Source organism: Astyanax mexicanus, chromosome 12 (genome assembly GCF_023375975.1).
Source record: "Astyanax mexicanus isolate ESR-SI-001 chromosome 12, AstMex3_surface, whole genome shotgun sequence".
In the NCBI taxonomy this organism is placed as follows: Eukaryota; Metazoa; Chordata; class Actinopteri; order Characiformes; family Acestrorhamphidae; genus Astyanax; species Astyanax mexicanus.
Window position 1 is genome coordinate 28,138,506 of NC_064419.1, and position 26,386 is coordinate 28,164,891.

Genomic DNA, 26,386 nt, shown 5'->3' on the forward strand with positions numbered 1-26,386 from the left:
ATATATATATGTATATATATATATATATATATATACACACAAATGTTCTCCTTTTTTTTAAGCTTTTTTACCCCAACAAATACCAAAAACAAGACCAAGACCAACTCCCACCATTCGGTAAGTATTTTAAATGGTCATTTTCTGCATGCTCGTTGTACTTGTGCTCACTGTGTCCCGTTGTGTCTGGGAGTTCAGTCAGTGCATTCCAGCGTCCAGCCTTGTTTGCTTTCCTGTTATCTGAATTCTGAATGAGGGCTTCATCTTTTCTTTTTTTTCTTCACACACTAAAAGCCCCCCTGAGTCTATACCAGACCGAAGCCAGACTGCAGACTTCACACACACACACACACTCATTCAACACACACCCGCAAACTCTGTGATGATCCTCATTAGTTCCACCAACACGGCTACTGTTAATACAGACCAAAGAGAGAGAGACAGAGAGAAAGAGAAAGAGTGAGAGACACAGAGATAGACCTAAAGAGAGAGAGAGAGAGAGTTGAATGAGTTGATAATGATGAGGTCACGCTAATGCAACTCAATCCAACACAATACAGTACTTTTTCACAGCTAAGTGTTTTTGACGCGAGTCTGAATCTCAGCCGATTGTTGGAAAACCAAGCGTGCGGGACTGCGCCTCTGTGTGTGTGTGTGTGTGTGTGTGTGTGTACGGCGGTTTAGACGGGGTGCAATCTAGTCGGGAAGAAGAAGCGGCACAGACAGGGAGGTGGGTGGGTGGGGGGAAGGGGGGTTAGGAAGGCAGACAGGGGGACAAAAGCTGCCCCCCATCCAGACAGACTGGGTCAGCCCTCATCACAACCCAGGTCTGCACAGGTCAGCCAGCTGCACACACTGTTGACGGAGAGAGAGAGAGAGAGAGAGAGAGAGAGAGAGAGAGAGAGAGAGAGAGAGAGAGAGAGAGAGAGAGCGAAGGATAGAGAGAGAGAGCGAGAGAAGGGGGGTAGACAGAAAGAGGGCCCTGCGGGGTTAGAGGTGGCGGGACTCCTGATCCCAAGCAAGCGAGAGAGGGAGGAAGGGAGGGAGGAAGAACAAGTTTGCACTCTTTTTTTTTCTCTCTATTTCTCTCTCCCTCTCTCGTTCTCTCAGTGTTTAACTTTGGGGTGGGCTGAGGGGTCAGAATCACATCTGTGGGATGAACTGTATAGCTGTGCAGAAGTTCTTCCTTCTGGACGTACTGAAGAAAAACGAAGGTGCTACTTATATGATATGTAACGTGAATGTGTGTAGAAACCAGTCTGTTACTCTTTGTGAAATCAAATGTGGTTCTTCTGTAGCATTTGTAGTGAACTATCTGTAGCAGCTCTATTTTTGAGAGGGTAAAGTCAGACTTCAGAGATTTTGGTGTGTGTATATGTGTGTGTTTGTATGCGCACTGATAGTGGGTGCAGACAGATTGTGGCAGGTTCACAGTCTGAAGTTCTGAAGGAAGTGATGAGGTGGTTTAGTAAGAAGGACCCATTCAATTATAACAAGAAGTCGAGGAGTCTCTTTTTCTCTCCCAGGCCGGTTTGTATGCGTCAGCGTCACAAGGTGTTGAATTTACTTAAAGTTAAAGAAAAATCTCTATTTCTCTTTTTTCTGTCTTTCTTTACCCTCTGTCTTTGTTTCAAGTTCCTAAAATCTACACATTCACATGCTTATAGACGTAAACAAGCTAAAACCAGTCAAAACAAGGCTCAGGCTGACCAGAAGATCACCTGAAAGGTCTAAATAAGCGTCAACTCTGGAGAAACCTTCAATTACACAAATCACACACACTCAAAACAAAGCTAAAAGTCATTTATCTTCCATCTGGCTGAACACGTCAGTGGCGAAAGATGAACGTAGCGAATGTATGCGCCCTCGCAGAGAAAGGTCCTTCTAAGAAACGTCCCTCTGTTTACAGCACATGCTGAAAAATGCCAAGCGTGTTGGGTCATGTTGGCTTGTGCAGGACTGGCTGATGCGCACCTACACACACACACACACACACACACACACACACACAACACACACACGAGACCCACATGCACTCATTCACCCTCCCCTGCCTAACTTTGGTCCCTCTCCCCCCTTTCTCTCTTTTCCATACTCTATCTCTATCTCTCTCTCTCACCCTGTCACTTCTGTACACTTTTAAAAGGAGAAAAGTTCAGGAGGAGTACGCACGTCTGGAACGCCAGACGCCGCACACCTGTTTATCTTGATTTATGTGGGAGCCTGAAAATCTATACGTTTGTGACTTTCCTTTCTTTCTCCACTCGCTTTGTCTCACCTTCTCTTCTTCCTTCTCTCTATCTCTCCCTCTATACATGTGTTTGAATAAAGAGCAGACGCTGATTCATGCCACAACTGGACAATGAGGATCCAGTCTCCAGTTAGCGAACACAAAGCTCTCTATCTCTCTCTCTCTCTCTCTCTCTCCCACTGACACACACGTACACCCTCGCTCGCTCGCTCGCTCTCTTGCTCACACGCACCCTGTGCCTCCCAGCCTTGCCCCATCCCCCCCAGACTCAGTGCCGTCTGATAATCTCACACACAGGCAGTGTGCGTGCATGTGTGCTTGTGTGTGTGTGTGTGTGTTCAGTGAAGGGAGGGGAGGGGAGTGTGTGGGACAGGATATGGGAGTCTTTGATGAGGCTGTGAGGCGGAATGGTGTGCGCTATAACAGGGCAAGTGCCCTAATCACACCAACCGTCCAGACACACACACACACACATACACACACACACATTGTAAAACCTGTCTGAGAAACATCACCTCAGGCTCAAGACTCAAACACACCTGGCTGCTTCTTTCTACCTTGTCAGGATATGGGGTAAAATTAAATGTGTGTATATGTGTAAACGTTCTTTAAAAGTATATATCGTCGCTGTCCAATGAAAAACAAGTATCTACATTTTTGTCGATTTTTAGTTTATTACATAATTTGAACAAACAAACTGTCCCTTACACCTTCCTAAAATTTATTGATGAATGGACCAATAGAAATACTTCAAAATGACCTGAAATTAACTATTTTTATATTCACTTCCATTGAAAGTTTAGAAGGTGTTTTTCTCTCTTCTGTAAAGTTGCTGTTTTGGAGATACTTGTTTTTTTACACACATACCTTGTCTTGTGTCTGTGGACTTTCAATATAATAAAACATAATTCTATCAACACTATGACATAATGACCATCATGGGCCAGTTACTTGAGCTGTGACACAATAGACAGTTAATTCAAAACAAGCAAGATAAGTTTTATATCAAGAATCATGATTTTCAAAGAAACAAAGAATGAGCAGATGCTCATATGTATATGGTAGGATGTTAAAATATACAAAATCATACATACATGCACAAACAAGTGCCTACCTAAACACAACCAAGTCATAGGCATGATCATGATCAAAGCCGTTTAAAGACGCTTCCTTCTCTCTTTCTTATTCTAATCAACTCAATCCCATCTTCATGACTAATCCATCCAAAAGGAAATCCACTAGGCCTCTTAGCCTTTGCTTCACACTTTGATTCAGGTTAGCGTCCCAGCTCTGATCTGACCGGGACACACTCACCTCCACAGCAATGCATCACGGCTCACTACACGTGACTAGATCTTAACGTGTCTGCGTGTTCTAGATCCGTTCTTGATAAATAATGTCTAGTGAAATGAGCTACTCACCATTAAAGGGTTTAGAAAAATATACAGAAATGTACAAAGACACAACTGTAGACACAACTGCAAGCATATTTGCATGTCTTTATTTAGCAGACTGAGCCCATGAAACCCATTAAGACGTTCAAACAATGGAAATCAAGAAGCACAAATGTAAACGATAAGGACAAATAATGATATACAGCTTAGTTTTTTTTTATCCTTTTATCCATCATCTGTGTTTGGCTTTAAAGGCCTGTGCTTTAGGGCGAGCGGAACTGAGAGAACTGAGGCTTCAGAGGATCGTGCTGAGTGCTGAGACTTTACAAGTCAATTCGACTGCTGTCTGGAGGGGGTACTGTGCTCTATGAGCCCACGGGGGCGTGAGAAGTCATAAACGAAACTCGCTTTCGAGGAGAAAGAAAGAGCGAGAAAGAGAGCGAGAGAGAGAAAGAGAGAGAGATAGGATTGAAAAAAAAAATAACAATCATCTTTTGGTTTCATTTTACTGTCAGGATGACTAATTCTCTTCCTTCCAGCCTAAAACCTGCTAGACATGTGTGCACATTTGTGTGTAGGTTCAGCCGTGGGAGGGCAGCGGGGCTGTGACTTTGGCTGTGGTGTGAGAGGACAGTCTGAGATAAAGGACTTTTAGAGGTGTAAAAATGTTCCACAGTGTGAGAAAGAATTAGAATTTAATTAAAGTTTCTCAAATTTTATAAGCAAACAAACAAAAATAAATAAATCAAAGCCTCTAATATTAAGTAGGTGTACAGAACACTGATCAACTACATGTTTTATTAAAAAGCGTGTACTTAGACCTGTTTATGTTTTAGGAAACTGCCACTCCTGATGCATTTTGTGTGTCAAAAATTACAACTAAAATATTGTGAATCATAAAAAATGTATCTTTAAATATATTAATATTATGATAACATTCTTACCATATCTCGCACCTCTTGTTAAACAGATTCTGATCCTAAAACAAAGCATCACATATTCAATACAAAGTTAAAACAACATTTTTTTACACCTTAATGAATATTTGATTTGCCTTATTTTAATCAATAAAAAGTTTAAACATTAATTACATGACATAATGAAACTAAGGCTATGCACTACAGTAAAACTCTTGTATTAAAATATTTGAACACATTTTTTTACACAATATAGCAGTGTAAATGCTTCTACTTTTCCAATAAGCATTAAACAACCAGAATTCCTTCCAGTTTGTGTCACACAGCAATCAAAGTGACCAGGTGTAAACTAGCACTTTGTATAGGGTTGGCAAAATAGGCAAAATTGCAAAAATACCACAAAACAAAAAGGCAGATAAAAAAAAAAATTGCTATAGTTAGTACAAGTTTGATTTAAAATTGTATTTATTTTATCCAGGCAGCCAAAACTTTTACGCTCTATATAATAAATATTTGGTATCAAATGGTATTCCAATATTGTCAAAGAATCACTTTTTGTGTAATATATAGTGTAATCCTTTTTATTGTGAAGCGTGCACTGTAGATTTAATGTAACATGCATTATCACATTATATATATATATATATACATATAATTGCATTTACATATTACACACTGCATCACATTATCATATCAAATTTACATTTTTCTTCACATAGTAGGAATATTCCTACTTTTTAAGTAAATACTGATTTTAACTGTATACTAAGATAAGCTTACTGTTTAGAGCAATTACAAAATGTATCACAATATCAATGAACTGTAAACCTAATGCCCACTTCCACTTACAATACTGTTTTGAACTGTTGTTAAACTGCAGTATACAACTACTGAACTTGTTATGCCTCAACTGTACTCCAAATCCCCCCAAAAAACAAACAAACAAAAAAAAAAACAATATAAAAGTCTAACTATATCTTTATATATTTAAAACATATATTTAATTAACGCAAAAGTAAAATGACAATTATAAAAGATGTAGAAGAGACATGCTGCTTCAACTGATATCATCAGGTTCTAAAATCTATTATATACTTTGTATATTAAAAAATATAGATAGTGTTCAGTATATTTATCTTCAATATAACCAAACTAATCAAACACATCCAAAAAGCTGCAGATTTTTCAGTGCAGAAAGATTTTCATAGCTTAGTCGGATGATACTGTATCCCATTGCACTTAGTTTCAATTCCAAAAGCCCCATGTGGTTGTGTGGTGAAACTGTGAAGTACAGTGTGTAGTTTCACACTTGATTTATAACTAAACAACTCAGCAAGTTTCCATTACATAAATAATTTCCTATAATCTTCTTTTTCGATTCCTATATTTAGCTCTTTCTAGATCACCCTGCTTCTTCTTAGAAAAGCTATCCATTTACAGTTTTAAAAAAGGAATTTCAAATGGTTCTTTCATGTTTGAGGCACTATTATAGAACCACTTTGGGTTCCAAGAACCTTCATGCTTCCACTGTGATCCAAGAATTGTTGATTTGATTGCCGGGTCGTGCTGCTTGCCATCAGCACCCGGAGTCAGAGAGACGTATGTGTTAACGATGCTCTCTCTCTACATCACTCCTAATGTGATTTTGGTTAGCACAGGCTTCTGTTGGATGATGGATTAGAGCTGGGTCACTGCACTTTCCTCAGAGAGGAATTTGTTTATTTATTTATTTTTTACCCCTGAAAGAGGTTCTTCACGCTGTCACACTTCTTTAAGCCAAAGAGAAAGCCATTTTTGGTTCCATAAGAACCACATTTTTAATCCAGATGAGAGTGTGAGAGCACAGAACCTTTACGACAAGTTTCTTTACATAGTCACACTATATTCTATATGTTAGGAACCTTTACATCTTAAGGTCTTTAAAAAGGTCCTTCACACTCCTTCACACACATAAATGGTTATAATTAAGATATATATGTGAAAATTCTGTAGATGTTTAAAAAAAAAAAAATTACACTCACTTTTATAATCCAGAGAAGATCCATCTTTGATGTAAGAAAAAAAGTGTAAGTGTAAAAATCCTTCTAACTCCATCAAAAGAACCTACACTTGATGTAACTGGTTCTTTACTAGCTTAAATATTCTCTACACTCACACCCTTGTCTCAGTTACAAACATGGTTGTTTATGGAACCAAAAGTAATATTTTTTCTTTGGCATATGAAGCCCCCTTTATTTTTAAGACTCCACAGTCCTGCAGAGGTCACTGATCCCACCCTCCACCCAGCAGCCATATTTGGCGGTTCCTGTGTCTCGTTAATGGTGACTCCACAGCCATGGAAATGAATAGGCAGGCTGATGTGTGGCGGCCTGCAGTTATATTTATATCTCTGTGGTGGAGCCACTCGCTCTCAGCCTCCAGCTGACCTCCAGAAACTGGAGCTGTTTCCAGAAAGCAAGCTGTGCAGCGGCTCTGGCCCCAAAAGCTAACGTCTCCTTAGATCGCTCAGATTGGCCTTAGAGTAAATGGTGCGGCTGAAGTGGACGTGTAAGACGGGCTGTTTCGGTTTAATGCTGCCTGCGTTAAAGCTAATGATGCTTTCCATCTCCTTAAAAGATCCATGACTGGCAGAGTCAAGAGGTCTAGATAAGGACCTTTAAATGAAGCGTGAAGGTTTTTTAAAAGGTGCTTGCTCCACACTTCTCCTTTGGGTTATGAAACTGGGGCCTTTTTGGGCTCCAAGTAGCTCAGCAGACTAGACTAACCAAGTGCTAGCAGGCAATGGAATAACAAACAACCAGTTATTTCCTATAAAAATACTCAGAGGAACAAGATGAGTGGATTAAAAACACAGTGAAATGACATTCTAAGCGTCTTGACCAAACAAATTCTTTGGAATCATCGCAGACAAGAGAATCCAAGAGCCTCAGCTTCTGCTTTCTGAACTTCTAGCACAGTGTGGTTCAAAAATTAAAGAGAGGCTTACAAGTACTAAGGTTCTTAGTTTGCAGTTTAATATAATGCAGCATCTTTGCAAACACACAGGGCCAAGATGGAGAAAGTAGTGGATTGCTAAATTTGTAGCTTGCTAGATTAGCCAGCATGCTAACTGGCCACATGATATACTTGGCAACAGGCAATAATGTGAGCTGAAATTAACCTGAAATACACCCACAAGAGGTCTGAGACCTATAGATCGCAAGTCCGAATCCCAGGTCACGCTGCTTCGCCTTCAGTGACCAGAGCCCGAGAGAAAGCAAACTGTCTTGCTCTCTCTAGCTGGGTAGATGGCACTCTCTACCCTCATCTCTCACACTGTCTGTTATCCAGTTTATCAGAGCTGTGGATCTGGAGCTTTCCTCAGAGTACGCTGGCTGCTTAGAGAGGCTGCAGCATTGATGGCAATTCGAAAAAAGGCAGAGCTTCTTTTCTTGGACGTATCAGAGGAGGCATGTGCTTGTCCTGAATGTCCTAGTATAAGAAGGATTGCAAGTGATAGGAGTTCTCATAGTGAGCGGAAAGAAATGGATGTTCCTGTGGGCGCTTTGTTTAGGTGGAAGTCTACGTGGCATAAAGTTGTTCATGGGTGGCTCAGGTGGAGTCAAGAAAGAGGAACGTTTGGAGACACAAAGAGAGGGTGGAAAAAGGGAGAGAACGAAAGAGGGAGGGAGGGAGGGAGGGAGAAGGAGAAAGTGGGAAAGAGGATGAAAAGCTGAGAAGAGGGAGGGGGAAGAGCGCAAGAGCCGGAGCCAAACAGAACGTGGAAAAAAGAGAGCGAGAGAGAGTGAGAGAGCTGGCAGCCGCTGAATGAAGTGCAGGCTCAGCAGAAGATAAGAACCGCAGGGACTTAAGTTCCTCCATCAAGCCGGGATTAACACATTACAAAAATCACTGAATTTATACTCCTCAAAACTAACAGGGAGGGAAAGGTGTGATGGTGCTGGGTGTGTGTGTGCACGTGTGTGTATCGGAGAGCGCGAGAGCATGCAAGAAGGAGAGAAAAAGAGAGAGAGAAAGCGAGAGAGCACAGCAGTGTAGAAGACTGCAGGAGGAGCAGCCTATGATAATTCTCTCAAAGCGCACAGAAGAAGAGGATTCAGAAGAAGGGTGAGAGAGAGTGCGCGAAAGCAGGAGAAAGCGTGCGAGAGAGAGAAAGATAGAGAGCGTGTAGTAGAAAGAGGGAGATGTTCAAAGCTTTTCCTGTGCCAGTTCCGCCGTGGTTAATGCCATCCTCTCGGCCTGTCGGCTTGCCCGCTCTAATCCACTGAGCTCCGGCAGGCTCTTTGAAATGTGAATGGAGAACCTTCTGATTTGCTTTAAGGTGAACCTGCCACTGTCTCCAGCCTGCCTCCGCTTATATGCAGCGTGGATTAAACGAAACAAACTGCTTCACATTAACGAGAGATTAATACAGGAACTTTTGAAAGAACGTTCCGGTGGGATGTAGGATGTTGGGTGGAGACGTAACCTCTTAAAATGAGTCACACGAGCATGGCTTACAACATATATGAGCTAAAAAATCTGGAATAACGTAACACAAGGAGTTGTATTATACCTAAATATAGTACAGAAAGTTTTTAAAAATCTGATATTTTACAAAAATGTCTTTTAAATTGAAATATTTAAAACTATTTAAAAAACAGGCAATAGAACAACAAGCAACCAGTCATTTCCTATTTAAATATTTGAAAATATTAAAAGCAGTCAATGCAACTACAAGCAACCATCATTTCTTAAAAAAATCCCCGATTTTTTTACCCAATTTAAATTTGATGGGGATTTTTCATTACTGAAATAAGAATGAGATTATGTGAGAGTTTGTGTGTCTGTATTGTGTATGTATTAGTGAACTTCATTTTGACAGTCTGTTTGTTCATGTTAAGTCAAGGTCTTCATTTGCTTTATAGACTTTTATTTTGAAACTAACTTTTTCGTATAATAGACACGGTTTCCCTTTTTTTTGACAAAAAAAATATTTTTGTAACATTTTCTGTCTTTATATGTAAAATCCATTTCATTCCGCATCTAGTGTTCTGTGTATTGTGTAAATTACTGGAATTCCAAACAATATTTTAGTCGGGTAAAGATACTGATTTCGATCAGCTTTTGATTTGTCGGCCAATACATCATTATAACAATGATTTTTTTTAGTCCATACCCAGAATGCACTTTTTATAAGACCAACTACTGCATATGCACCAAATCTATGTCATAGCCTATGCATTCTACCATACTTAGTGCTGTAATCATAGTCCATAGCTCAACACATACCAGTCCAGAAATGCAAGAACTGATTTTTAAATCAGAAAAACAGGCCTTAATGATCAAAGAATGATATGTGATGTGTATATATTGGAATTCCTTTTATCATCTAGTATTACAATTAATCTCTAGGTGTGAGTACATGAATAACACCTGAACTTGAACCACCACTAATTAAACAATAAACAAAGTCATTTTAAACAGTAAAGATTCACTTTTAATCACAGTTAACAGCTTTAACGTGCATCTACACCATTACTCAACCACACGTATCAATTCAGACCTTCTTCTGACCAACCAACTTAAACCAGCTACTGCATAATGGGTTATTAGAGGCTAAAGAACAGCAGTACATAAAAGAAGATATTTAGAGCTGCTTTGTCTAAGTGTGTGTGTGTGTGTGTGTGTGTGTGTGATTGACGTCATAGGATAACATGCTTCTGCTTCAGTGATCGCTACTGACATTAACAGTGATTTGAAGGGAGAGGAAGTAGAGAAGGCCAAAACAAGCAAAGCCAAAGGGTCCACACACACGCGCACACACACACACCTCCCCACAGAACACCCCCCCCCCCACATCCAATAAACACATACACATACTTACACTTTTGTGTAGTTTTACCGCATTTTTTTCCCAGTGTGAACCCCATACACACACACACACACACTCACATTGATGAGTATGCTGCATTTGTGGTGATAAAGAGCGCAGAGAGAAGAGAGATAGAGATTAGCCGCTGCCCGAAGCAAACGCCATGACAGCATGGCGTCTACCAAAGAGATTAAGCCCGGATTAAATATCCAAATCAAGTGTGTGTGCTCGCATTTGTGTGTGTGTGTGTGTGTGTAAGCTTTTGTTCAGCTCTACATATCCTTGGGCAAACATATATTTAGCACTGTATCGGCTCATCAAGGTTACTTCACACGTTATTAAAGCGCAAATAATCACGGGAGTACTCTCAGTATTGTGAGAAATAATGGGAGTCTCTGTTACTGTTAATCCCAGTCTCGCTCCTGATTCTGCTCCTGCAGTGCAGTGTGTTCAGACTCTATTTACCAACAATCCAGTATTAAAAGTTATATTCTGTAAATATAAGAACATACAGCCTCCAAAACTGATTATTTTTTCTTATTCTTTTAATGGAAGCCAGTGAACAACGATTTTAGAGCATTTCTATCGGTCCATTCATCCGGAAACTTAAACACTAATGAATTTATCAACTTATTCATGCTTTAATTTGTATTAAAATTATGAATAGAAAATGTTTTCAAATCTTATTGATTTATATTGATTCATTTAATGATATTTGGTATTAAATACTGATTTTACTTCTTGGATAAATAAAAAAAAATAGAATTTACAAATATAACTAAGTTTAATGCAAGATTAACAAAATTAAATTAAAATTAGCCACAAAATGTTTATAAAATATACATATTTAAATTAAGTTAGATAAAAAAAAAAGATGCAAAAAATAATGTAAAAAATAATGGTTATGATAAAGATACTTTATTTAAAAAATAAATAATAATACTAAAATGTTTAAATATAAATTATATGAATGGTTATTATTTTTTGTATTTATTTATGTTATGAATATAAGCTATAAAATATTAATTCTTAAAACTTAGCTACTGGTTAACAAACATTACGCATTACTGATGAACAATACGTCTTATTACAAAACCATTTAAAAATATATATATTTATCAGCGTTTAATGTAACTAATTTAATTTAACTAGCCAGTTACCAAGATTCAGATTAATTTTTAGTGGTACAAAAAAAAACAAAAAAACAATAGTAGGTTTTTGTGTAACATCCACCATATATAAGATCAAAAGTGGTTATAAATAGCAGGGATGAACTGATAGAGGACCTCTGATGATTCTGTCGTTAAGATCTTTAAGATCTTCACTTGAAAGCAGCAGCAGCAGCAGAAGGAGCAGCAGCACACATAATGAGAATGTTCACTGACAGTCTTTCAGCTTCAAAAAACAGTCTTTTCAGCATCTCTCTGTAACACGCTTTGAATGCTTTAACACCCCCCCCACCCACACACAAACACACACACTGTGATTGTAAGTGGGTCAGCGTCTAAGTTGCCTGTGCTTGTTTCTGTCTCTCCCCCGCAGGACGGCCCACCAGACTGACAGCAGTGGAGAGGTGAAGGGTCGCCTGACTCTGACCCCAAACGACAAAGCCTGAGTGTGACAGCCATCGCAGAAACGTCCTGGATGACATCACGGTGCCCCCGCCTTCCTCCGCTCGCCTAGGGCTGCACCATATATTATATATACACTGTTCTATTGTTTCAGAGCAGCAGTGCCTTTAGTACAGTGCATAAGCACAGTATAAGATATATACAGTGTGTACATGTATATATATTATATACAGCCCTGGAAAAAATTGAGACCACTTCAGTTTCTAAATCAGTTTCTCCAATTTTGCTTTTTATAGGTACATGTCTGAGTAAAATTAACATTTATTCTATAAACTATGGACAACATTTCTCCCAAATTCCAAATAGAAATATTGTCATTTAGAGCATTTTTTGCATATAATGAGAAATGGCTGAAATACCAAAAAAAGATGCAGAGCTTTCAGACCTTAAATAATGCAAAGAAAACTAATTCATATTCATAAATTTAATCAGAAATCAAAATTTGGTGGAATATCCCTGGTTTTTAATCACAGTTTTCATGCATCTTGGCATGTTCTCCTCCACCAGTCTTACACACTGCTTTTGGATAACTTTATGCCACTCCTGGTGCAAAAATTCAAGCAGCTCAGTTTGATTTGATGGCTTGTGATCTTCCTCTAGATTATAATCGAGAGGTTTTAAACTTGGTAAAATCAAAGAGACTCATACTTTTTAAGCGGTCACTTATTTTTTTATCCAGAGCTGTATATATGTAAATATACACACCCTGTATTTACAGTATAATGAAGAGTGCTTATGTATTGCAGTATCACACCCACACTTCTCTTTTTTTTTTTTTTTTTTTTTGCTCCTAATCCACAGCCCCGCCCTTCATCTTCTCCACTCCATCCATATTCATCATTTTAAGCCCCTCGACCAGCTAATGAAGCCTGGAGCAGTAGGCTTCAGGCACGACACAGAGGAGGGGACGCCTGGGCCAGAATGTGGCTTTGAACTTTACAGAGAGGGAAAAAGAGAAAGAGAGAGAGAGAAAAAAAAAGAAAAACAGACTAAAAATTTAATTTATCCAATTTCCCTTTTACCCCAAATGAACTTGATCAGCCAGGACATATTTAATGCCTGAACAAAGTTTGCTTCTTTATTTTTCCTCTGGAGTTACGAGGCTAATACAGCGAAGAGGTTAAAGCTAACATGTACTGGAAGCTAACAGACAATCAGTAATTTTTTTAACTACACTGTTTGGAGCCTGTTGGTTTCAAATGTAAGTTTAGAGCTAAATATCTCTCTAAAATGCACAGATGACATCACAATTCGGTCTGGGTTTTGGAAATACAACGTCATGTGTGTACCAGAAATATATGTCATAGACCTAGACCTAGGCCACCTAGACCTAGCATTACCACCTAGGTGGGCATCACAGTGGGAGTGGTAAATGATAGTGACTAGCAGCGTCTGGCTTGTACTGTCCGTATGTGTGTGTGTGTGTGTGTGTGTGTATATCTACACCCTTCTAAATTCAATGCAAGAAACCCAACACATATCTCAGAGGTCAGTGCAGCAAAAGTCATAAGGCATGCTGCGAGTTCCTGTCCCATGACTTTTGACATTTTTGTCATTGTAACAATAGGTAATAACAACAGACTAAAGCACTCTACTCCATGTTTTGGAACCAACAGGACAATTAAAGAGATAAAAGAATGAATGAGGCTAAAGGTGAACAAGAAATCTGAAATTCAAGCTGAATATCATTGTAGAAAACTATGTATGAACCCATAAAATGGACCACCGGCCCTCATCTCTGAATGAACTGCAGAGCGTCACAGAGCTGAAGCTTCTCTATATTCTATTGTCAGAGTGTGAACTGCACGAAAAAAAGGAGAGAAGTTTTAGCTCTGTGCTGCATCGGCCCAAAATGAATCCTGCAGCGGTGTGAAATTGGTCATTTCAGCATTCTCCCTCTCTCCCTCTGTTTCCCTGGTCTGAGAGTGGAGGACGCCTCAGGCTCAATCTCCCTCTCTCTCGCACGTTCTTTCACCCGCTCAAACTTCGTACTTCTGCGCTGAAGAAATATGACATCTATTCAATAAAAAGCATTTTAAATGCAGGAAATATAGACAGTATTTCTATACTCTTAAAACAGAAAGGCTCTACAGATGGTTCTTTGGAAGATGCCTTATATGAAACACTTATGTTTGCACTAAGAACCATGCTTAAAATGAAGATGTTTTAGTGTAATGAAGCTTTACAACTATTCAAGTGTTTTACACACTCACATCTAATACCTATTTTACAAGCAAGGTTCATTATAAAACCAAAAATGGTTCATCTATGGCATCACTTATGAACCTTTGAAGTTTTGTAGCACCTTTATTCTGTTTACTGAATTTATACTATAGATATATCTGTAGTTTCGCTAGATGTATCTACACCTATTACATCCTTTAAAAGAGCAAAGAACTTCTAACTCTTAAGCATATTCAAACTGTACATTTTTTTTATTATATATTAGAAAAACATAATGAGTGGTATCAGGTTCAGAAAAAAATAATTAAGGTCATGTCCATATATTATTTGATAGGTTGATAATCTAGGTACTGTGACAGGGTTAGCAGTATTCGCAGTTTAGTGGAACCAAAGCATCTGTTCATTTCTTTTCTTTCTAAAAAGACAACCAGCTAGATTGACAGCAAGGCCTGTCCTGACTAGAACTGTTAGAGTGAACAGAAATCACATCTACTTTAAATGCAGGAGACCCTACACACCTAACCTACAAGTGCAGGGTTCTTTAGAGTCTATTGGACAGGACAGGATATTAGTTCTGACCATTACATACAGCATGTCAGTATATTATCACTATATTGGTGGCATAAAATAGTCTTAGGGTGACAGTAATACTTTTAAACAATCAAATTAAACCAAATAAATATTTCTGTCCAAAAAACAAAACCAAACAAAATGATTTAAGAATTGTGAACTCATCTTTACTTTTTTTTTAAATTACAAATTAAACTGTCTAACTGAAAAAACTACAAAACTACAATTTAAAAATGTTTATTAAACACTGAACATTTTTTAATATCCTAGCAGACATACAGCTCTGGAAAAAAATAAGAGACCACATAAGAAAGATGAGCTTCTTTGATTTTTGCACCAGGAGTGGCATAAAGTTTTCCAAAAGCAGTGTGTAAAACTGGTGGAGGAGAACATGCCAATATGCATGAAAACTAACTGTGATTAAAAACCAGGGTTTTTCCACCAAATATTGATTTATGAACTCTTAAAACTTTATAAATATTAACTTGTTTTCTTTGAAAGCTCTGCATCTTTTTTGTTATTTCAGCCATTTCTCATTTTCTGCAAATAAATGCTCTAAATGACAATAAGAACGTTGTCCATAGTTTTATAGAATAAAACAATGTTCAGTTTACTCAAACATATACCTATAAATAGCAAAATCAGGTCTTATTTTTTCAGAGCTGTATATCCCAACATAAAATGAATTAATTGGTATAAATTATTTTTTTTTTCCAACTTACAACACCAAATATGCTTTTTTTGCCTAATATTTGATTCATCCATACCTGAAAGTTTGTATCTTCACTGGCTTTGAGAAATAATTCTGACTTAAAACTGCCAACAGAGCATAAACACTGAATAGTGATATAATTCTGTTGGAAAATATGAGAAATATGATATATGGAGATTCAAGCCTCCATTCAAGCCGCTTCTCCTTGCCAACTGCTAATGTTTCTCAGTCTATCAGTGTGAGGCAGAAAGACCTGCTGGAGAAGCTCACTCTACAGTACTCCTCTCTGCTCCACACTGAAGGAGGGGGGCCTGGAAGCCTGGCTGCTGGAGAAAAACAGATGTTTTGTGTCCTGGATGGAGCTATTAGAACTGAGCTATAGCGTGGGCTGTGCGCCAAACGCACTTGGTGCACTTCATTCTTCTCTGCTGAATTGAGACGTGTAGTTTGAGGACAAGAGCGTCAGAAGCATTGCACTTGTGCATTTGCATATCTGATAAGAAGTAGAGACAGAGACTGTTACATTAACCTGCTCTTGAAGGAACCAGGAGAGGGGCAGGTCTGTGGACGTGAAGGCGCTCACATTCCACTGTCCTCCACCTCACTGTTTGTGGGAGCAGGTGTGTGAAAGGTGATAACATGAGAAGGGGGGTCTGTGGTTCAGTAAGGGTGGGTGTTTTAGGGGGGTAGTGCATTCCATTCGAACACACACACACGTTCATACTTTCACACACACAAGCACACAGACCACCAACCGTTAAACTGCTGGAGTCGCCTGAGGCCAGGTGTGAGAACCTGCTCCCATTGGTTTGCAGTTTCTTGTGTAAAAAGCAGTGCAGACAGTATGTCATCTACGTAGCGCACCAGCTGCCTCAGCAGATCCCTGGCATAGTAAAACAAGATCAGCCACAAAATTAAAACCCTCTCACTTAAGAACAATCTAGGCTTCAATGTAGCCTAGACATAGCTGGGTACACTATTTCGTAGCCTACGCCATAATCTTTTACGCAATTGCTTAGAAATGTATTAATGATTCTTTTCCCGAACTCAGGCTCAAGAAAATAGTCTGTGGCATGGCAGTATGTTTTTTTTACGCTACATAAATCACATTATAGCAAAGTAACAAATCAAATGCGTATCTGTTTTTAAAAAACATTTTTCTTAAATAATAGGTCTATGCTTCTTCAGTGTTACAATGTTAATTAACATAATTCTGTTTAAATTGGGCTCAGGCTCATAATGACAGTTTATGGGGCGGGTCGGGTCGGGCTTGGGCAGAATGTGCACGGGCTTGGGCCGGGTCGGGTCAGATTTTTTTATGCTGATCTAAGCTCTAACACAGACTGAAGCAGCTGTGATTGGTCTGCTGAGCTTCGTATTCCCACCTTTGCAGTGAACCATAGAGTAACGCAGATTCTCCAAAGCACAAGTATAAACACACACAACAACATAGAAAGCTTATTCAGTTTATTCAGGCCACAAACTGTGCATTTACTCTGCGCAGATGTAAAAATCAGCCTTTAAGTTTTCCTTCACTTTGTCATCCTTTGTCACACATAATTTCATACCAATTACTCATGCTTACTAGGTTTTGAGTATGAGAGTATGAAGTATATAGTACGCATAAAAGAGTCAAAGCTGATTATACCAAACATTCACAATACATACCCAGAATTGGTCAATTTTTAAGTCTGGTCACAATGGACTTTCTTATCTGACAATGCAATGGAAAACAAAAAAGGGAGCAGCTTCTCATGTTTGGAACAACATTAGGATAAAATGTCAGATAGCGAAGTGCAGCAGCGACAGCGTCAGGAAAACCTGGAGTGGCGTATGTTGGCATAGAAATGCTTTATCATTTATATTAAGATTAGTATATACTTTCTAGTATTCTAGTATTTTAGTATTGCGATGCAGCCAAAGTGTTCCGAGTTATCTGTGTGTTTTAAATATATTCAGACCCTCCAGTAAATCTAGATATCACAGTTTGTAGGTTGCCAAATTGTCCCAAATTCTAACCCTAACCCTTGTCCATTCTTGCAGGTTCCAGCACATCAAGCACATGTGTACAGAACTGACTTTTCACTTAGTGACTAATATAATGCATCGCATCCCTTAATTGGTTTTAAATGTTATGCAGTGTTATGCATCTTTCTTTCGTTTTACATCTGGGGTTTTATATTTAAATTTTTCTGTTTAAATAAACCAATCAGAGACCAAAAGTGTTCTTTCACAGACCCCGCCCAGCCGCCATGTTGGTGACACTTCTTTTCAACCGTAAATTCTATGTCTACGGCTCTTCGTTTTCTCTGCAATTACACGATGTTGTTCCCCAAAGCCTTCAGTGAACATTGCAGTCACAAGAGGTGCACAGAGGCCGCTGTGTGACCCACAAAAAGAAAAACAGAACTGAAGATGGGTTTTGGGGGAAAAGAAGAAGGGAGGGAAAGAGAGCGAGAGAGAGAGACAGAGACAGAACGACACAGGAACAAAAGAATAAGAGCATGTCGATGTAGTGTGTTTAGAAGTCCCCAGCGCTGGTTGCACAGTTAGGCGGAGCAGGCAAATGGGAGTGTGCATTAATAATGCATGCCTGCCTCAAAGAGCTTTTACACAGGAAGCACAGACTGGGGTTCAGACCAGGGTAAAGAGAACAGGCGTGCGTGGGGGTGGCTCAGTATATGACAGCCCAGAATATTTTTTAAGTCTACTGGATATCATTCTATTCTTATTCTGTTTGAACTATCAGCTTTAATAAGACATGTAGACCAGTATGGTGTGCCAGATATTTCCCGTTTCTGTACTCTGAAATATCAGAAATTCTTTTACTTGTTACCCTAACTCTGCTTGACCAGTTAAGACACATTTAGTAGGGGTGTAATGGTTCATATGCCAGTGTGTCACGGCAACAATGCTACAAATGCCCTGCTTTTGTGATTACAGTTTTACTGAGAATACACAGTATGTAATAAGCTATAGAATTCTGTGCAGATCTGAGTGTTTGGATTGAATTTGGGAACTTTAGTATCACTAGGGTTGCATACTAGATTTGAACATCTGAATATCAGAGACCACTTTAAAATGATAAGTTTCTTTGATTTTACCAAATTGAAAACCTTTGGAATATTATCAAAAGGAAGATGGATAATCACAAGCCATCAAGCTGAACTGCTTGAATTTTTGCACCAAGAGTGGAATAAAGTTATCCAAAAGCAGTGTGTAAGACTAGAGGAGGAGAACATGCTTTGATGCATGAAAACTGCAATTAAAAACCAGGGCTATTTCACCAAATAATGATTGGGTGGAATAACCCTAAACAAGTTTCTGTTTTCTTTGTATTATTTGAATTCTGAAAGCATCTTTTCTGTTATTTCAGTCCATTTGTTTTTGGACCTAAATACTACCCAAGCAAAAAAGAGCCTATTAGCATAAATTAGAGCTGGTATGTTGACTTCATTTTTAGTTTTGTCTTACAAATGATTTATATTATATTCCAATTCTAATGTCAAGTGCACTGCTCTCATAAAGTAAAGCGGACATACATTATGTCAGTAGCATTAAATGATCTTACAATGGAAATTTTTGGGACAATATAGCATCCAATATATCGTCATGGCAGGTACAGGTACCAACACCTGGAATTCTGTACCAGTATTAAAAAACATCAGTATTTTACATTCTGTACTAAGATGGTATTCTTTTCTATGAAAGTGTTTAAAGCTACATCCGAACATTGAAACAGCAGTAGATATACACGTTAACTGTATGTATTAACTGCTAGAACTAACCTGGAGCTATACAAAAGCACCTTAAGTCCAGAACACACAAATCAGACATTTCCTGGTGTCCTCGGTTAACATTCAACGCTGTCGGTGAGTTTTGACTTTCTGACACAAACCATCGACCGTTGACTGTACCCTGAGGCCATCTGAAAGCAACACATACGGAGGCAGAGTCGGAAAGTCATGGGAAAGCTCCAATGGATGTTCCACAAGGGCCGCCAGTCGGCCCGTTCTAATGGCTGCGATAAACATTCATTGCTGTCGGTGGGTTTCCAACGGACACAACTCACTGATCAATGAATGCAAACTGCGGTTCAAACTCCTCAGAGATCTCCTCAATCAATCACAACAGAGAGAACTGGGTTCTGGGAAATGTAGTTTTCTAGAAGGGGGCACCAGCACAGCCTTGAAGAGAGGGTAGGTTTGAGCAGGACGAGAACAGGATGAGGTATGTGAACCATTCCATTTGAATGTCTTACTGCCAACTGCGCAAAAAGAGCTAGCATTATGATTGGCTATTAGAGTTGCACAATGCTGAAAAAAAATATATTACAATATTTTGTTGCTCTGTGATATATAAAACACAAATAAAAAATAATCCAACATCTTGTGATTTTAACAATGCCCTCAGTGTATCGTTAATTAGAATTAAATTAAGTGATACTGAGCAGAAATGATATGCCTCTAACAGACAGATCTGATTTTAAATTTTTAATACAATATAAAAATGTTTATTAAAATATTTTAATATGCATTATTTTCTGTATTTAACGTTAATTATGTCACATTACATTCATCAGTTTATTCATTTTCAAAAGTTTGTACGTACAGACATCTGTGGGGGACGTTTTTGGCAGTATTGCTTTGGTTCTTCATATTGTTCATATAGATAACTCGATTATTTTGTAGCGACAGACACATTTTTAGCCATATTTCCCAGCCCTAATATCCAGCATGTTGTTTGAATTAATTGGCCTTTTATGACAATATACTTTGCAGCTCTAATGGCTTCTGTATTATTTGATTTCTGATATAGATCTAATTTTATCATTTCTTTTTTTTTTTTTTTTGTGCGGTGGACATCGTGACTCCTGGTTCCTAAATAACCAGTGAACCTCCATATTTACTATGGTAAATTCCCTCTAAATGAGATTAAATAAAGTGGCCAGGCATGGGGACTGTTTTTTCAACACCCAGCATGTACCTCTCAACTATGGATCTATTTACAAAAAAAAAAAGCATTACACTAAAACCTCATCATATACTTGTTTTGAACATCCTGTGTGGTCTTGTGAATGCAAGTTACTGTGAGGGAGCTTTTAGAGGCATTGGACGTTTCAAATGTCTGGTTCCCATTACAAATGTTGTGAACATTTCTAACATTCTGGTGTTTCACACCAAACCACTCTAAACGAGTGCTTTCAGCTCACACTGAACTACAAATCAACAACACTGAAAAGTTAGGCCAACTTCAATGATGCAGAAGCATTTCTTATTTAACTTATTAAATATTCATTATTTACAGCACCTGCCACTGACTGATCCGGATTACTGGGTATGGTACATGAATTGACAAATTCATTTTTCAGAAGAAAAAATATTCAGGGGAAGTTTTTTTCTGTACCATATTGGACTATAAGACGCACCGTATTATAAGGCGCGCCATCAATGAATGTCTATTTTTAGTAAGGAACAGGTCTCGCTGCTGGGGTGGGGCCTAAGTAAAAAAACAAATATATATATTTTTTTTAATTAAACAGGATGTCATTATTTTTTAAATTAATAATAAAAAAAAAAAAAACATTTCACAAAGTCAAACGGTCAGCAGCACTTTGCGCTACTAAATGCCGACCGACAGCACTACACTGAGGAACCCTGAGTGTTCCGGTAACCCAGGGCGCTATCAGCAGTTCATCCCACGTTAACACGGTAAACACGCAGGCTACACTTTGATATACTCATCTCTAAATGATGAAAGAGCTAGCGCTGCGGTTAGCGGCTAATGCTACAGCTTCAGCCTTGGTGCTTAAGATATTTTACTGAAACTCCTTTATAACGTAAAAACCTTACTGGTAAATTTTATACATAAGGCACACTGCATTTCTAGGAAAACCAAGGGATTTTAAGTGTGCCTTATAATGTTAAAAATGTGGTAGCTTTTAATTAGGGCTGTGAATCGATTCTTGGGGTCACGATTAGATTTTTTTCCGATTCTTTCAAATCGGTTGGATTTCTTTTTTTTTTCCTTCATACTTTAGCAGCGCAACAACAAACATCGTAACACGACACTACACGCCTCTCTGTAGCCTAATAGGGAGAGGCAGTAAGAGCAAAAACTTTTCCTGTCCTGTTGCTGCTGTCTCGCGACACTCATCAACTGTCCCGCGGAGCTCAGCTACTGTGGCGCGGAGCTTTTTAACTGTCTCATGGATTTTATCTACTGTCCTGCGGAGATTTTTAACAGTTAAAGAGCTCCACAGGACAGTAGCTGAGCTCCACAGGAAAGTTAAAGAGCTCCCCAGTACAGTTAAAAAGCACAGCGCGACAGTAGCTGCACCCGCAAAAAAAATAGATTTTTTGAAAATGGGAATCGATTCTGAATCGTTCAATGGGCGCTTGAATCATGCTTGAATCATTTTTTTCCTGCACCACTACTTTTAATTGAACAAATATCGAAATTATCGACCTAATCTAATAAATATACTGTTAAAAGATTTAACAATATATTTTATTCATATTGTCCACCTCTAACTACACCGTTTAAAAAAGTGTCAAACTGTAGTTAACAGGGAGTCAGTGGGAATCCTAATATTCATCTTACTACATCCGCACCCTACCATGAAGTCTGTGGTGTTCACTGATGGACATTTACTCTACACTCGGCTGCTTCTAGAAGGCTAAAATAGTCTCAGCTCAAAATAGATCACAGCTCAGCATAAAACACTCACCTGCACACGCAAAAAAAATGCAAAAATATGACAATTACAGCTCAGAACTGAGCAGCAGCAGCTACTTCACACTTTTTGTTCCTCCTGGCTTCAGTTGAAGTTGACCTTGCTAAGTGTGCACATGAAGCTGAAACAATCAGCTCGCTCAGTTCTTGAAAAGCTCGTTTCCCCTTTTTTCAGCAGGCAGGGGGAGATAGAATCATCTGGAAACAATCCCAACATAATTGCCCTGTTAAGTTTGCTTAACATACTGGCAAATTTCTAACACATTGACATTTTTCAGGGGGACTGAGGGCAGCAATTACTTTTTCTTTCTTTCTCTCTCCCTCTCTCTTTCTCTCCCTCGCCAATCTCTGGTCTTTTACAGTGGAAAGTGTCTGAGGGAGGCTGGTGTCCGTGGAACTGGCGTCTCGAGTGTGGAGGAACACACAGAACCTTCAGCTGAGAGACAGCAGACAGTGGTGACACCGGAGCACTGACTCAGGGGATTAGAATAGCCTCAGAAACCACAGCGGGAAAAACACCAGCAGACTGGCTGCATTGTTCTGCGCCAGCGTTCTCCGCCTTTACTTGCAGACCAAATTAGTCGGCATTAAAGTCTACCCAGACAAATTTAAAGCGACAGATCAGCATAAATAAAGATTTACACAATTTTACCTTTAAGGTCCTTTTAAACATCAAGGTGCAGCGATGCCATAGAAGAACCTTTGTTGGTTCCAGAAAGTTGTAGTATTTTTACTAGAGCTTAGATCGGGCCTAAAAAAATCTGTCCCGACTGAATCTGAACTGTAATTTGTATAGAGATGTGTGACCATGGAGACCCATCTCTTCACTAGAAAGAGAACTAGGAATTGATCATATGATCAAGAATTTAAAATTAGATGACTTGGGCTGTGTAAAATTTGTCATAGTTAATGTTAAGCGGTATACCGGTTTATTCAATATACCGTGGGGAGAAGTAGAACCGGTATGTGCTTTTTATACCGCCATACCGCTAGAGGTGCTGCTGAGCGCCGTGCAGAACAGAACAGTCAAAGAAGCACACGCAGCAATGTGGAGTCAAACACTGGTCTAGCTCTGTCCTGCCTGGAGAGAAATCAGAACACCTCCTGCTGCTGTTTCTACTGTATGAGTGTTTTTATTCCAGTAAAATAGAGCAGTAACTATAGTTCATAACTCATTTGTTAGCTGGAGAAAGAAGGAAACTGTGGGTGAGTTTAATACTGTAATGCCTCTAATGGCTTCAAAAATAAATATTTTAAATTTATATTAAATTTGTGCCTTACTTGTGTAATAGAGCTTTAGAGAAATATATTTTTGAATACTTACATTGTGAGTATTTTAGGTTTGTTTATAGTTGTTTATGGAACTATTTATTAAAATATTTAATAATATAAAGGGAGCCGTGTTAAAGTTGTTGGTGTATCTCTTTTAATGTCTATTTACATTCTTTAGCTGTTTTTCTGTTAATGAAGTCTGATGGTCTGTGGGACATAGTGAATTCTATACTAATAAAATCCTTAATTTAAAGCCTGTGTTTTATATTTTATGTACTCCTAACAGTACAGTAACTTGCAAACCTATATTAAAGCCCAGTCATGCAAAAAATAAAAAGTAGAAGTAAAGTAGAAGTTTAAAAAAATAAATACTACAAAGGACTGCAGGACTGTTTTCCCCAACTGCCCTAAAGCTTGGCATCTGCCCCAAACTGATATTGTTCATGCCATGTTTTCCATTAATGATGTATTCACTTATGTATTTTAATACAGACACAATGTCATCTGACTGTATAATATATATGGCTGCTCCTTTCTTCTGGTTTTAAATGGTTATTGAGACTTACTCACACCTGGTGGGACAAAAGGAGTGTAAAGTTATGTATTCTCATCTTGCCAATGAGACAACAAGACACTACACAGTGACTGTGATCAACCAGTTTATTTTATATTACTGTGGTTTATATATGAGTTATCTATTCTTCAGCTGTTTTTCTGCTAATAAAGTCTGATTTCCTCATATATTGTGTAATTTTGTGGGATAAAGTAAACACAGTAGTAAAAAAAAAACGTAATATAAAGTCTTGTTGTTTTATATTATATGTATTCCTAACAGTACAGTAACCTACAAACCTATATTAAAGCCCAGTAATGGAAAAAATGAAAAGAAAAAAATAAATAATTAAAATACTGTGATATATTGTGAAACCGTCTTGAAAAATACTGTGCTATGCATTTTTGGCAATACCGCCCAGCACTACTGCACAGCTACATTGACAAAAATGGAACAATAACATTGCATTACCACTGTTGGAATCAATGTACTTCAATGTAGTGGGTCATGATGTGTTGGAGGCCTCAACTTCACTTCTCTTCTGAAGCTGCAATGCAGGCAGAATAAGTAGAGGCTAATGTAGCTAACAATTAACAGAAGCTTATACCAATTAGCAACAAGCAAACACCAGCAGAATCAATCTAAATCACTTGCCCTGCCTTAAAAAACTGCTGCAATATCTATTAAGCATGTAACATTTAATTTGCCTCTTTTCAGAGACAACCAGATGTGATACAGATGAGATAATGCTGCTAATTAGAAAATACTGTAAATTCTGACTTTATTTGTATTTTGTTTTAGAACATATTTTTCAGTTATACTTTCATATGAAATTATTTAAAATAAATTTATATAAACACCGGTATCACACGGATGGTTGTTGTTTTCACATAAAGTTAGGCGCAAGTTTGCATGACTGATGACCATGATGATTTCAATATAGGTTGAAAATGCTAGATGTGGTGAACCATAAAAAATACTGTCGTTATAAAAGAAATCTAAACTTCAAACTTCTTTTATTTCAGAAAGAAAGTTCCTTGTTCACTTGTGTTTTGTTAAAAAATATGAAGAAGACTATGAAGGGGTGTGCTTATTGTTTCAATTTATTTAATTCGTTGATAAAAGCATTATACTGTATGTTGGGTAAAATCCTCCAGGACAGTGACAGTATTGGCAAAAAACTTTCCTTTCTCTGTTAATAAAAAATGCAGTTGTTTGATAAATTCATTGTGTATTTACATGTGTTCATTTTAATCAAATTAGATATGTTTGCTTTTCAAAATAAAGTGAATGACTGAAAGATGACACTTTTGTCAAGCTAACAACAGTTAGCTAGTTCCCTAGTAAACTAAATCATATTATCCAAATAAATTAAGTATTTTGCTAGCTCTGTTTAAATCAGTTGTTAATTTTTTTTATTAAGTTTTAATTTAAGCAATCAGATCTACTTGGAGAATCATGGGATGACAGTGGACACTAATGCCACGCTACATGCAGTTATTTTTGTGTTTCTTGGTGTGGTGGGCCAAATCACTGATTATGCAAATAATGTTTTGGTTGTTCTGTTCAAATCAGATTTAAATGCTTTTTATTAAATCTGCCAGGGCTCCTAATGCTAGCAGAAATAAAACATTCTAAAAAAAATCTCCTTTAAAAAAAAAATATATATATATATATATATATATTTTTTTTTTTTTTTTTTTTTCAGTTTGACAAAAAATATACAGTGCCTTGCAAAAGTATTCAACCTTTTGCCACATTTCAGGCTTCAAACAAAGATATGAAATTGTAATTTTATTGTGAAGAATCAACAACAACTAAGACACAATCGTGAAGTGGAGCGAAATTTATTGGATATTTCAAACTTTTTTTTTTAAATAAAAAACTGAGAATATGGGCGCAAGTTTCCCTATTTTACCGGCATTTTTTACTGGCTGTTGAGATTTTAATTGAAGTATAAACTCTTTAACTTCCGCAGCTTCTCAAACAGTCCTTCATGAATTCCAGTGAGAATCTACAATGTAAATAGTCACGAAAATAAAGAAAATGCATTAAAAAAGAGAAGGTGTGCCCAAACTTTTGGCCGGTATTGTACGAGGACTTTAGCATGGTATCAGGCCAGATACAGATACCAGTATCGGTATTTAACATCCCTAGTAAATTGTTATTTTTTGCCGTTCATGTCAGATGGGGCTAACAGGTAAAATATTCAGCTTATATTGCTTATTGGCAACATTAGCTTCAAAGATCCAGCACAAAACAACGAAGCAACCAAGTCCCAGCTGATTGTCTATATTTGAGTTGCATTGGATTTTT

At 38.0% G+C, this 26,386-nt stretch overlaps 1 protein-coding gene and 1 long non-coding RNA gene across 2 annotated transcripts in view; one reads left to right on the forward strand and one right to left on the reverse strand.

Moving 5' to 3' along the window:
- The window catches only part of nr6a1a (nuclear receptor subfamily 6, group A, member 1a), a 133,198-nt gene that overhangs the window by 88,434 nt on the left and 18,378 nt on the right, over nucleotides 1-26,386 (reverse strand). The gene's annotated exons all lie outside the window — the stretch shown is intronic.
- On the forward strand, nucleotides 3-18,889 carry LOC125806097 (uncharacterized). The gene is made up of 2 exons (XR_007441415.1): nucleotides 3-117; nucleotides 11,956-18,889. It is a non-coding gene; the product is annotated as an uncharacterized LOC125806097 (long non-coding RNA).